This window comes from Aegilops tauschii, chromosome 5 (assembly GCF_002575655.3).
Source record: "Aegilops tauschii subsp. strangulata cultivar AL8/78 chromosome 5, Aet v6.0, whole genome shotgun sequence".
In the NCBI taxonomy this organism is placed as follows: domain Eukaryota; kingdom Viridiplantae; phylum Streptophyta; class Magnoliopsida; order Poales; family Poaceae; genus Aegilops; species Aegilops tauschii.
Window position 1 is genome coordinate 312814106 of NC_053039.3, and position 14226 is coordinate 312828331.

Consider the following 14226-nt stretch of genomic DNA (forward strand, 5'->3'; position numbering starts at 1 on the left):
CTTCTTGAACCATCGATTGGTCATACCTTTTTCTCCATGTGTTAGTGCCTAAATAGAGATGAAGATTGAAAACAATTAACGTCTAAAAAAGATTATGTTGAAAGAGCGATAGCTGAACGATTAATTATAGTACATTATATATGGGCTTTCAATGTGCGTGAAATCGTCACCTTTATATACAAATTCTCGAGACATGGAAAGCATTGCAGCAATGCAATAATGATGTTGAGATCAAAACACCACATATTACTATATAAGGTCTTGACAGAATCCACCACCACTGATAGGATGGACAAGCTCTTCATTGAGCATAGAACATAATATTAGCACTGAAAGTGTACTCCAAGATGATACTTAACTTATGCGCACAAAGAAAAAAATGAAAATTACAAAAGTGTACATGAATAATATACAATACCTCAATAGGTGTGGAGGCAAACACCATCTCGAACCATTTAAACGGATCACGAATTGCACCCAAGGTCTCCAGTTTAGGCGCAGAGACCACAGTTATTTGCGAATATCTATAACAACAATCAAGGAGCAACCTTTGAAGTGAAGGGGCATCTTCGATGATGCGCTCATGTCCTTCAAAATGAATTCTAATGCTTACAAGGTGGGGCGACTTTATTTTGTGACAAGGGATATGGATTCCATTTCCAAAAATAAGAACCAAACGCTCTAGGGCAGGGCAACTGGAGTGAATGATGTTGTGCAGTGAGGCCTCCGATAGATGAACCAACACAAGCGCAAGATTTTTCAGTAGTGGGAGTCAAAGCATTTGTACCAGATTGTCTGCTAGATGGCACCGGGACAAGGTGGCGGTGTGAAGAGAGGAGGAAAACCATGAGATGGGCATCGGTGGTGAGGGCACAAATGCAGCTCTTGGTGGTAACCTGTCACTGTAGTAATGGTAGAACTCAAGCTGATGGAGTTTATCGAATTGACGGGATAGCCATGCGGCCACCGTGCAGGGTATGTCCAGCAAGTAGCATGCCGGGATGCATATGCGTTGAACGGAGCCCTGGTGGGAGGAGATGATGGCTCTGGGGAGTTCAGAATCATCATCGATAGATAGCTGACCAATCGAGATTAAGAGGCGCAGTGCGCCATAGAGTGCGTCACCGAGATGCAACGACTTGTGTCCGGCAGCCATCCTTGGTGGGGAGAAGGGAGATAATCTCCCCAAGGATGCCGTTTGGGACATCACTGATGCGGTCCGCCAGAGATTCTACTAGTTCCTCAGGTCCAGGGGGAGTGGCCGCTTCTGGCCGCGCAGCCGGGTCCAAGATCTATATCCAGCGGCGGCGCTGGCCGGAGCCTCATCTGTGTACATACCAATTTGAAAGAAAAAAATGGAAGATACATACATGTAGGACATTCAAAATCAGTTCTCAAGATCTGAAAGAAAAAAAAGGCACAAACCACTACTGGAATTAGCTTATTTGCCGTCTGCCCACTCTTTGCCGTCCGCTTGCTGACGGCAAAGAAGGTCTTTGCCGTCAGCCACAAGAAAACGGACGGCAAAGATGTGGCTGATGGCAAACGAAGTCTTTGCCATTAGCCATTTCTTTGCCGTCCGCTGGCTGACGACAAAGAATCTTTGTCGTCCGCTAGCAGACGGCAAAAAGGTGGATGGGTCCAGTTATTGTTTAACCAACTCAAGCCCACCAGCCCCACCTCTTTGCCATCCGCAAGCGGACGACAAAGAGGTGGGTACGTTAACGGCCGTCCCGCCCCCTCTCTTCTCTCCACTCTCTCATTCCTCCCCACCCACACCCGGGCCGCCGCCGCCGACCCCGTCTGCCGTAGCCGGCCGACCCGCCGCCCCGCACCTCTCCCTTGCGGCCCCCCGACCTCCACTGCACCCCCGCCGCCCCTTCCACGTCGCCCCGCCCCCCGCCCCCTCCCCTCCGTCGCCATCCCCCACCCACACCGGCCCGCGCCGCCGCCGCTGACCCCGTCCGGCGTAGCCGGCCGCCCCGCACCCCTCCCCGACCTCCACCGCGGCCCCGCCGCCTCTTCCACGTCGGGCAGCCGCGCCACGGCCGTCCCCGCCCCGTCCTGCCGCGGCCGTCCCCGCCCCGTCCCGCCGCGGCCGTCCCCGCCCTGTCCCGCCGCAGCCGTCCCTGCCCCGTTGCCGTCCTCGCCCCGTCCCGCCGCGGCCGTCCGGCCTCCCCCTCCACCGGGTAGCCACCTCCTCCAGCGGTCGCCGCAGCCGTTCGGCCTCCCCCTCCACCAGGTGAGCTCCTCCCCCTTTTTTGTTTAATTAGTTTCTTTTAGTTTAGTTTCTGTTTTAGTTATAGTTTTAGTTTAGTTTATTTTAGATTAGTTTTAGTTTTAGTTTATTTTAGTTTAGTTTATTTTAGATTAGTTTTAGTTTAGTTTAGTTTATTTTAGATTAGTTTTAGTTTTAGTTTAGAAGAAGAAGTAGAAGGAGGAGGGAGGAACAGGAGGAGGGAGAAGAAGAAAGAAGAAAAGAAGAAGAAGAGGAAAAAGGAGAAGAAGAAGAAAAGAAGAAGAAGAAGAAGAAGAGGAAAAAGGAGAAGAAGAACAAGAAGAAGAAGAAGAAGAAGAAGAAGAAGAGGAGGAGGAGGAGGAGGAGAATAAAGAAGAAGAAGAAGACGAAGAAGAAGAAGAAGAAGAAGAAGAAGAAGAAGAAAGAGGAGAGGAGGAGAAGAAGAAGAAGAAGAAGAAGAAAGAGGAGAGGAGGAGAAGAAGAAGAAGAGAAGAAGAAAAGGAAAAAAGAGACCCCGTCCCCGACTCGACCCCCGACACCCGATCGACACCCCGACACCTCGGCACGACACCCTGACCCCGACCCCCGACACCCTGACACCACACCTGACCCCGAGCCCGACACCCTGACACCCCGACCCCGACGACACCCTGGCCCGACACCCCGACCCCGACACCCTGACACCACACCCCGACCCCGACCCCGACCACCGACACCCCGACACCTGACACCCCGACCACCGACACCCTGACACCACACCCACCCTTACCCCCGACCCCCGACACCCTGACACCACACCCCGACCCCGACCCTGACACCCCGACCCCGACACCCTGACACCACACCCCGACCCCATATATATTTGTGTTGATCGGGTGTATTTTTGTTATGGTCATGATTATGATACACTTAAATTATATACATATCATTATGTTCATGTCAGGTATCCAAATTTTTTATGTTGTACTAATTTCGTTTACTTTTTGTCATTGCAGGTGTTGACAGGATGGTGGGCAAGGGTCCAGAGCGCCCCGATCCTCCTGCGAGCGCTATTGGGAGGGGTGGTTCCATTATTCCAGCCCAGCCCCTCCGGAGAGCGCTGCTAGACAGTATGCAGACAACTGCGGCGGGCGCTTCTTCTTCGACTGGGAGAGGTTAGGGGAGGACGAAGAAGCCTGCTACAGGTGGACGTGGCAGCGGGAGAGGTAGGAAGGCTGTTACGCCTTCCTCGCCGCCACCCTCAGCTGATTCACCCGACCACAGGAGTGCTCCGTCTGACGTGGACCCGTCTCGGACTCCGGTCCATGAGCCTCCGGTCGCCAATCCTTCCCCCCACCAGACTCGGGTCGCCGATCCTTCAACCCACGTGAGTCCGGTCCCAGAGTCTTTGTCTCAGAAGACTCCGGTCACGGGGTCTTCGTCCCAGAAGACTCCGGTCACGGGGTCTTCGGGCCACGAGACTCCGAAGGCTAGTGGCCCGGAGGATGGTAGCGAGGACACCTTTTTAGATGATAGCTACAGCGATGACGAGCTGGTTGAGAAGGGCAATAAGGTCTACAAGCGTGGCTGTACGAAGCTCCCGCCCGTGCCGACGACCCCCGACCAGAGGTGGTTGATTGCGCCTAAAGGGTTGAAGTAAGTGCATTTACTATTTTCTAACCTTTTGCCTTCATGTTCCTTCAAATTAATATCTAATGCGTTGGCCTTGTCATACTGCAGGGGCTGGGTACGCCCCCGTGGTGCCCGTAGGCCCAACCGGGTCCTTGGTGTGCTTTGCCTACAACACTTCCCTGGGTGGGTCACGTTTCCCGGTGAGGGTCAGGTTCCACAACTAGCACTGACCTGGGAGCTGTACTCGGTTGCCCCAACCCCGTCGGAGGAGAGGGTCGACGGTGTCTTGTGCGAGACGGTGGCCGACATTGTGTTCCGTCGGTTTTGGGTAATTTCTCCTTTACGGAATTAAAAATCAACACTACCTAGTGATTGTACTAATCAGTGTTGTCTTGTTTGATTGCAGACCTTCTACATGGTTTCAGAGGGAGAACAGGAGGCCACGTGTATGGTTGTCGAAAACGAGTGCAAGCGCCTACTTCATAACTTAAAGCACAAGGCTCGGGTGCAGGCCGTTCGAGACTACTACGCCTCGAAGGGTATTAGGAGGGGCAAGCAGAAGTGTTGCGGCAAGTTTCTGAGTAAGGAGAAGTACATGCAGGTAATTACCTATTCTTAAGGCCTTGAACTTAGTTTTCTTGATTTGATTCGTAGGCGTAGCACTGAAATTTCTCTTGACTCACTTAGGTGCCCCCGAGATGGTGTGTGGATAAGATGGACTATTGGGAGGCGTTGGTGGATGTGTGGTGCTCTCCCCAATGGAAAGTCGAACACCAAAGGGCCAAGGATAAGCGCGACCAAATGGAAGGTGTGCCACACCATCAAGGGAGCTCCAACCTGTTTGAGTACGGGGATAACTGGGTATGTGGTTTGCTACATGATTCATGCAATTCATTCTTCATGCTAGCATTTATCCCTTCCAAAATGACTTAATTAATATGCTTAGTTAGTTAAAAAATGGCATAACTACCTTGGATAGTTCATTTATGACATATTTAGCTCCAAAATGACATAATAACCTTAGATAGCTCTATAAAATGACTTAATATGCTATAGTTAGCTCTAAAATGACATAATAACCTTGGATAGCTCAATAATGACATAACTAGCATACTTTGGTCAAAAATGGCATAATAATCTTGGTTACCTCGAAAATGACCTAAACTTAGCTTATTTTCCTAAAAAATGACATAATAACCTTTCTTAGCTCCAAAATGGCCTATTTACATAGCAATATCATTCTTCATGCCAGCATGAGCCCTTAACTAATATTTTGTTCCTCTCTCTCAGGCGCACCACCACAAGAAGCCTGTGCCAGGTCTGTTCGACCTCCATGGCATGGCCAATATGGCCCCGTACAAGAAGGCCAAGCCATTCACGGAGTCTAACCTAGATGATCCAGAGAGCTTCACCAACAAGACCTCCCACCACAAGCTTGTGAGTACAGACACGAGGGGAAGGCGAGGAAAGGGGAGGACTTTAACCCGAGCCAGGATCCTTTTGATACAGAGTTGGTGATGATATCTGGTGGCGGGAGGTCCCATGGCTCTCTAGCCATTGGTGATGGACTGATACGTTGTCCTAAGACTCTCCCGCAGATCAAGAAGCGCCCGAGTAGCTCTGATCCTGAGATAACGCCTCATGCACGGCCCGCGGAGATCGCCATGGTGGTTAGTTATACGAACTCTCTCACCTTTCCTCCATTACATTGTGTGTGCGTCCGTCGATGATTACAATGCTAACGAGGAGTGGTGTGTTGCAGGCTATTGTTGAGAAAGAGAGATTGAAGACGAAGGAGCTTGTGGAGGAGGCAAAAAGGGAGGCACAAAGGGAGGCGACGGAGAGGGAGAGGGAGATGGAGGAGAGGATGGCTAAGCTGTTGGAGGAGGAGAGGAACCGGAACGACAGCGCTAACCGGGCCCTATACAAGCTCATCATGGTACATTTCTCGTGCATATTAGCCCAATCATGCACGTAATGTTCGCATTACTATCTAATATGACTGACTCGTGAGAACCAAATGTGCAGACCATGTGCGAGAAAAACGGTCAGGCCCCTCCGCCGATGCCCCAGATTGCTCCGGCGACCACGGTGAGTTTGATTTGAATGGTCGTTGCTTACTACTATTCACATTTCAGTTTGCGAACTTGCTAATGAGACATTATTGGAAATGATCTTTGGTGCAGCATGGCTCCCGACAAGCATCGACCACTCCTTCTGCCAATGCCGGAACCCCGACTGGTCCTTCACCTCCATCTGGCACTGGCGCAGCCGCGACCATTCCTACACCTCTGTGATAACGGTATTTTTCTTCTTATTTAGCGTGTTTAGTCCATTTATGACATAATTTAGCCTGTTTAGTCCACAAATGACATAATAAGATGAAGAAAATCAAGGAAGAGGAAGGAAAGAAGGAATAGGAAGAAAAGAAGAAGAAGAAGAAGAAGAAGAAGAAGAAGAAGGAGAAGAAGAAGAAGAAGACTAGAAGAAGAAGATTCTTCTTCTTCTAGTCTTCTTCTTCTTCTCCTTCTTCTTCTAGTTTTCTTGTTCTTCTTCTTCTCCAAAATGAAGTTAGCTCTAAGTTATATCAAAAATGGCATAATATGCTTAGTTAGGTCAAAAATGGCATAATTAGCTAGGTAAGCTCAAAAATGGCATTTTTCTTCTTATTTAGCCTATTTAGTCCATTTATGACATAATTTAGCCTATTTAGTCCACAAATGACATAATAAGATGAAGAAAATCAAGGAAGAGGAAGAAAAGAAGGAATGGGAAGAAAAGAAGAAGAAGAAAAAGAAGAAGAAGAAAAGAAGAAGAAGTTCTTCTTCTAGTCTTCTTCTTCTTCTTCTAGTTTTCTTCTTCTTCTTCTCCAAAATGAAGTTAGCTCTAAGTTATATCAAAAATGGTATAATATGCTTAGTTCACTCAAAAAATGGCACAATTAGCTAGGTTAGCTCCATTTTACCTAAGTATGCTTACTTCTTCTTCTTCTTCATTTTCTTCTGATTCTAGTCTTCTTCTTCTAACTTTCTTGTTTCCCATTTTGCAGATTTAATTCACTATATGGAAGCTTGCATGGATGGAGTGCTTGTTTCCCTTTTCTTTTTTTCGTTTGTATCGATGAAAAATGTGGAACTTGTTATATGGATGCATGGAACAATGTGTTGGATGAACATTGTGATGTTACTGTAATATGTATGGATGGAACTCTGTTTCTTATTATGTATGTATGTTGTCATGGATGGAGCTATGTGTTGGATACATCGTATGTCTGCTGTGCATGTGAAAAAAATATGTACATCTGTGTGTGAATTCCTGTGAAATTAAATGGATTCAAATAAAAACAGGGGATATGTAGCCTGTTTGCCGTCCGCTAGCAGACGGCAAAGAGCTTCGCCGTCTGCTAGCAGACGGCAAAGAGGACACGTGGCAGCTACCTATAAAACCTGGGAACACTGGCTGCCTATTTGGTCACTTTGCCGTCTTCCAGCGGACGGCAAAGATTCAAATCACTTTGCCGTCTGCCAGCGGACGGCATAGCTGGCCATGTGGCAGCTTCCCAGTACTGCCTAGCTGAGCTCTTTGCCGTCTGTCAGCGGACTCCAAAGAGCTTTGACGCTTTGCCGTCCGCTGGCAGACGACAAAGAGCGCCTTTAACCCCCTAACGGCTCTCACGCCACCGCACTGCCGTCCATTGTCTTTGCCGTCTGCTGGCCTTGGATGGCGGATGGCAAAATCCTTTGCCGTCCGTTTCCAGGAAGCGGACGACAAAGAAGGCCTTTGCTGGCACGTGTACAGACGGACAGTTTGCCGTCTGCTGGCGGACGGCAAAGAAGTTTGCCGTCCGCCATGGCAGACGGCAAAGAAGCTGATTCCAGTAGTGAACATATATGTAGGACATTCAAAATCAATTCTCAAGATCTGGCCACGAATTATTAGCACACACGCTAACCCTAGTCGGATTATTAGCAAAAATCATTTGTACAGAACAAACAATTAATCAGTAACACTATACGGATAGCATTCAAACAATCAATACACTACGTGCATCTAACGGATCTTATTACTCTAATTTCATGGACTGAGAGAACATAACCATAGGATTTGTATTCCAAAAGAAATAGAGAGGGGGGAGTAACCAGATAAAACACATGATATGTTTGCCGCATAAATGGGTATATAGATGACGACTGACCGGTTTTCCATTGGAGTCGCAATCGTTGCCGGACTTGATGTTGACCTTCGGCTCCGGCTGGGGGGGCATGAAGGCACCGACAAAGTAAAGGTGGTGCTGCTGCCCGCGCGATACCTCAGTGGCGGCGACGACAACCTCAGTGCCCAGCTTCACGCATTGCGCGGGTGCTTCACCAGCCCCAGTGTCACCACTCCCTTTGATCATGCGCTTCGGCGGCATCCTCATACACTCCAGAGCCCAGACGTTGGTGACCACTGTGGACCGGGGGTGCGGCCGCCTATTATGGTCGGCGGCTCGATGATAACCCACAAGTATAGGGGATCAATTGTAGCCTCTTTCGATAAGTAAGAGTGCCGAACCCAACGAGGAGCTAAAGGTAGAACAAATATTCCCTCAAGTTCTACCGACCACCGATACAACTCTACGCACGCTTGATGTTTGCTTTACCTAGAACAAGTATGAAACTAGAAGTACTTTATAGGTGTTGTTGGATAGGTTTGCAAGAATATAAATAGCACGTAAATAAAAACTAGGGGCTGTTCAGATAAAGAAGCAATAAAGTTAATATAGCGAGTGTGGAAAAGTGGTGGTAGGAGTTGCGAAATTGTCCCTAAGCAATTGACTACTTTACTAGACCGATAGCAAGTTTTATGTGGGAGAGGCCACTGCTAGCATGTCATCCCTGACTTGGAATTCTATGCACTTATGATTGGAACTATTAGCAAGCATCCACAACTACTAACGTTTATTAAGGTAAAACCCAACCATAGCATTAAGATATATTGGTCCCCCTTCAATCCCGTATGCATCTATTTCTATGCTAGGTTGAAGCTTCTGTCACTCTTGCCCTCCAATACATAGTCCTATCAACATACAACTAACCCTATGGTGTGATCCACGTGCGCGCTCATATGATGGGCACCAAAGGACAACAACATATCCACAAGAAAATTAAACCAATCATAGCAATTCACCAATTACCGATAGGACAACAAAAATCTACTCAGACGTCATAGGATGGCAACACATCATTGGATAATAATATGAAGCATAAAGCACCATGTTCAAGTAGAGGGTACAATGGGTTGCGGGAGAGTGGACCGCTGTAGATAGATGGGGGAAGGTGATGAAGATGTTGGTGAAGATGACAGAGGTGTTGGTGTAGATCGCCGTCACACGATGATGGCCCCGGCGGTGTTCCGGCGCCACCGGGAGAGAGGGGGAGAGGGCCCCCCTTCTTCTTCTTCTTCCTTGACCTTCTCCCTAGATGGGAGAAGGGTTTCCCCTCTAGTCCATGGCCTCCATGGAGGCGGAGGGGCGAGAGCCCCTCCGAGATTGGATCTCTCTCTGCTCCCTTCTGTTTCTGCGTTTTCAGATTCTGCCCTTTCACCGTTTCTTATATTCCCGTAGATCCGTGATACGTCTCCAACGTACCTATAATTTTTCATTGTTCCATGCTATTATATTATACATTTTGAATGTTTAATGGGCTTTACTATACACTTTTATATTATTTTTGGGATTAACCTATTAACCCAAGGCCCAGTGCAAATTGTTGTTTTTTTGCCTATTTCAGTGTTTCGCACAAAAGGAATATCAAACGGAGTCCAAACGGAATGAAACCTTCAGGAGCGTGATTTTTGGAACAAACATGATCTAGAGGACTTGGAGTGGACGCCAATAAATCAACGAGGAGGCCACGAGGCAGGGAGGCGCGCCCCCACCCTCGTGGGCCTCTCGTGGCTCCACCGACCTACTTCTTCCTCCTTTATATACCCATGTACCCTGAAACCAACCAGGAGCACCACAAAAACCTATTTCCACCGCCGCAACCTTCTGTACCCAAGAGGCGGTAGTCCGTGCAGGCTAGGTGCCCTCCCTTGCACTGCACAAATCAATCAAACAGCACATCAATCAAGAAACATGCACCTTGCTTGATCAGGCGAACAAACGAGGCGTATTCGAACCTCATACACTGGAGGCTTCAAGGGGCGGAGGTACAAGGGGCAGTGGAGCAAGGTGAGGTCCATCGAGACCATAGAGAGCTCCATCGTCGGGTCCTGTTCCGTCTGCATGATCTCGCCCTCCTCGTGCACAACCATCTCTCGCTTTATTAGGGCCGGGGCATTACAAAGCTTTACCGCCACATATTCATACTACTTCAAGGTGCATTAAATCAACACATGCAAGTATCAAAAGGAGAGTCACGGCATGCATGCATGCGTTGTAATTAATGCATCGGTAAACGCAAATTATTGAAATATATCGAGTGCAGTGCTTTGATGTGTCGCGTCAACTCATACAAGACCGAGAAGTTTGATTACTACAACGCCCTCTCGCCTTAACCGCACCTGCCTTTGGCTGCATGACAGGTGGGCCACCCTCCTGTTGGGCCCACCTGTCATACACGCAAAGGCAGGAGCAGTAAGTCAATGAAGCTGCGTCCCTCCCTCGCCCATGAGCGTGGTGGCTGGCAGGACTAGGAGAAGCTTTCGTTCGCTACACGCTCTCCCTCCCGCATGCGGTGGACATGCAGCTGTTCAATCGGTGTCAGATGGCCAGAAGCATACTATAGTACTCATCCACTGCAGTAGTACTCCATCATTGTTTGACTTCCTGAAGAGGCGAAGAGCCAAGCGCAGCACGGACGCTCGTGTGGCAGTTTCATGTGTAGAGTAGTCTAGGATGGCATGTACCGTGCCTATAAGCTTAAAATTGTTGGGGTCGGCTCCATGCTTTTTTTATTAAAATAATCTTCTGGCCCTACTTGTCATCCTGGTGATTGTAGTTTGCACGCTCATCTGGTCAAGACAGGAATATATATTTTATTTTGTGGTGGGGTAAATGTCAGAGGTTGCAGCAAATGGAGTATTGTACACTGCGGGTCTTTCAGCCAAGTTTAGAGGCAACCATGTGGGCCCAGTGCTATGATGTGTCGCGTCAACTCGTACAACGAGGAGAAGCTTGATTTTACTACTACACGCCTTCTCCCTCACCCATGCGCACGGTGGCTCGCAGACGAGGACAGGCTTTTGCTTATAGTATTACTACAACAAGCTATCCCTCCCGCTCACGGTGGACGGACATGCAGCAGTGGATTCGATACTGTAGAAGCAGTAGTAGTAACATCATTGTTCGTCTTCTCGAAGAGGCAAAGAGCCAAGAGCAACCCGAACGTGGAAGTTTTGAACCTTGGAGCACGCATATAGCCCGACTCTTGCATGAGACAAAATTGCTATGTGAGCCCACTATTACTTGCTAGTATAGCCCTGTAAACCAGAAAGGAGTATTTGCCTTTCTAGAGATTTCAACAAGTGACTAGACTACACCGAGATGGAGTACATATGGAGCAAAATGAGGGAATCTACACCGTAAATAAATACGTAGTTCTCTCATTTTCCTCTCCGCCTTGGTCGCGGTGCAAAATAGGCACCATAGGCACCACGTCGTCGACGGGAACGTCTCCTGACACGTGATAGACGCGAGCGGCAGTCGCCTCCATAGGTGCTTGAGGCCCTGTTTGGTTCATAAGTCCTAGGAATTTTTCTAGTCCCAACTAAAAAGTCCCTAGTCCCTAGTTTTTTTAGCTGGGTTAGAGCAAACTAGCTCAAACTAACCCCTCCTGCTTGGATAATTTGAGGCTATTTCAACCCAAACTAGCTCTAACTCAGGGATCCAAACAAAGATGAGTAGTACTGTACATGCTACAGTCTGGACCGTAGCACATTGTTTTTTATGGCCATATCAGCACATTGTTTTCTACTGCTGATTCACTGGGCTACCGTGGTTCGCACTCCTTTGTCGTGGTTCGCACTCCTCCTACGTACTTCGCCGACATGTGGGAGAGCCAGCATCCGGGTCGACGTGTCATGCACCAGATTAGAGTGTGGAACGGAAGGGGGCATCACCCCGGTCTTACCGCCAGTAATTCATGACTACAGTGAGTAGTCATATCACTAGTCTTTCCAGCAGTAATGCACCGTCAAATCGCACAACCCGACCTTTCCAACAGTAAGTAAGTTGAATCCGCTAGTCCCTCACCCTCCTCGCCTCTCTGTCAAACCGCCTACGCGAAAACTGCCGCACGTACTGCCCAGGAAAAGCCCCGCCCTCAACTTTTAACTACGCGAAAATAGTTCGAGCTTGCTCGTTCTATATAAATACTAGTACTGTATGTTTATTCACCCATGGGGTTGTTCAATGAATGGAGGGCCGGGGAGCACAAGTGAACAATACTACTACTACTACTACCTCCGTCCTAGTTTATTGGTCCCCATTGTATATTGTGTCAAATTTTGACTATAGATTGAACTAACAAAACGTTCATGCATGTTACAGAAAATTATATCATTGAAAACTATGTTGAAATATGAATACAACAATATAATTTTTGTTGACATGCATTAACATTTTTTTAGCTAAATATTTGATCAAAATTTGGCACAAACTACAAAGGTGACCTATAAACTAGGACAGAGGTAGTAGTAGTAGTAAGTAGGAGTCGTACAGTTACTCACCTTAAATAGAGAGTTTCTTTTCTTTAGTGCCACGTACACAAATTGAAACGCTTGTTGTGGAGAGAAAAAGATAATCACTCCACTATATATGTACGGGGGGCCTGAGTGCTTGCTTTACTAGGGTTGCTCTGTTTATTCTCTCATCCTCTCCGGATCTAAACAAGACAGCAGTAGTGACATTTTCTCTCTGCTCACCGCTGGTCATAGATCCGCCCGGATCCCTTCGGCTGGTGTGTGTAGAGGACTAGGTGCATCGTTCACGCGGTCATCGCCGGCGAGGGAGGAAACCCACAGCTGCCGGAGGGGCCTGATCCTCTACCTGTGCCGTTCTCTCCGACACAGCGCCGGCTCGGGAGGTCCTCTGACCCTTCTTCCTCCCTATCGTATTGTGCGCAGATCCGACCTGCCGCCGCCGACATCCCGACGACCCTCGGGTATAAGTTCTTCGAAAGCGGCCTTGCTCTACTGCCCCAGCCCCCCACGTGTCTACATGTGCATCTTTTTCTACTCCCATCAGCTCTTCCAAAGCCACCTAAATTTTCAGTATTATTAGAGGTAAAGCTACTTCATGCATTCGAATCTAGGACTTGGTTCAAACAACGAAGAAAGGGGGAAAGTTGTAGCATGAATCTAGGACTTGATTCAAAGAGCAAATAATATGGTGAAAGTAGTAGGGACCGGATACCCAACCGGTCTCTTGGTTGAAAAGGGAAATAATGGGAAAACGCAGTACAGACTGGATAAGGAACAGATCTATTATTGGTTGAAAAAAGGATAGAAAGTGGCGGCTGGTGGACAAGTCAACAGAGTATGTCTAGGATTAGATTTGTTGCCCTCACATAGTAAAAGGTCTCCAGGATTAGAATTTCTGCCCTCACATAGTAAAAGGTCTCCAGGATTAGATTTGCTGCCCTCACATAGTAAAAGGTCTCCAGGATTAGATTTGCTGCCCTCACATAGTAAAAGGTCTCCAGGATTAGATTTGCTGCCCTCACATAGTAAAAGGTCTCCAGGATTAGATTTGCTGCCCTCACATAGTAAAAGGTCTCCAAGATTAGATTTGCTGCCCTCACATAGTAAAAGGTCTCCAGGATTAGATTTGCTGCCCTCACAGAGCATGAACAAACTCGGCATCACCACTTTATGCCTCATTGTAGGTACATTGTGCTGATGCGTCCACTGTCGCATGTCCTTATACCAACCTTTTGCTGTTGTTAATGTAAGGGCACATGTAAAATGAAGCGATCACACTGTTACCTTAGGGACATGTCTAACCAGTGTTATTGTTAATCTAATGCCTCCAGTGATATGACATAATTAAACTGTGTTACAAATGGTACTCCTGCTATTTTCCCCAGTATGATAAGTAAGTTGCTCCTTTACGCTGCTGAGTGTCCTGGTGTCCCCACGGTCCCATGCCTTTAAACCAACTCTTTAGCTGCTGTTGATTTACTGTATCTGGTAAACAAGCAATGCCACCATTGAAGTAATCCCATATTTGACGAATGTCATTGTTGATCGTAATGCTTCCGGTAACATGAAGCATTGCTGACGTTTTAAATTTTTTACTGTCCTTGCGTGATTGCCATGAACATAATTAAGATGCTTCTTTTCATTTCGTGTATGTTTCATATATTCTTATTGACCAGCAACAGTTTTTTATA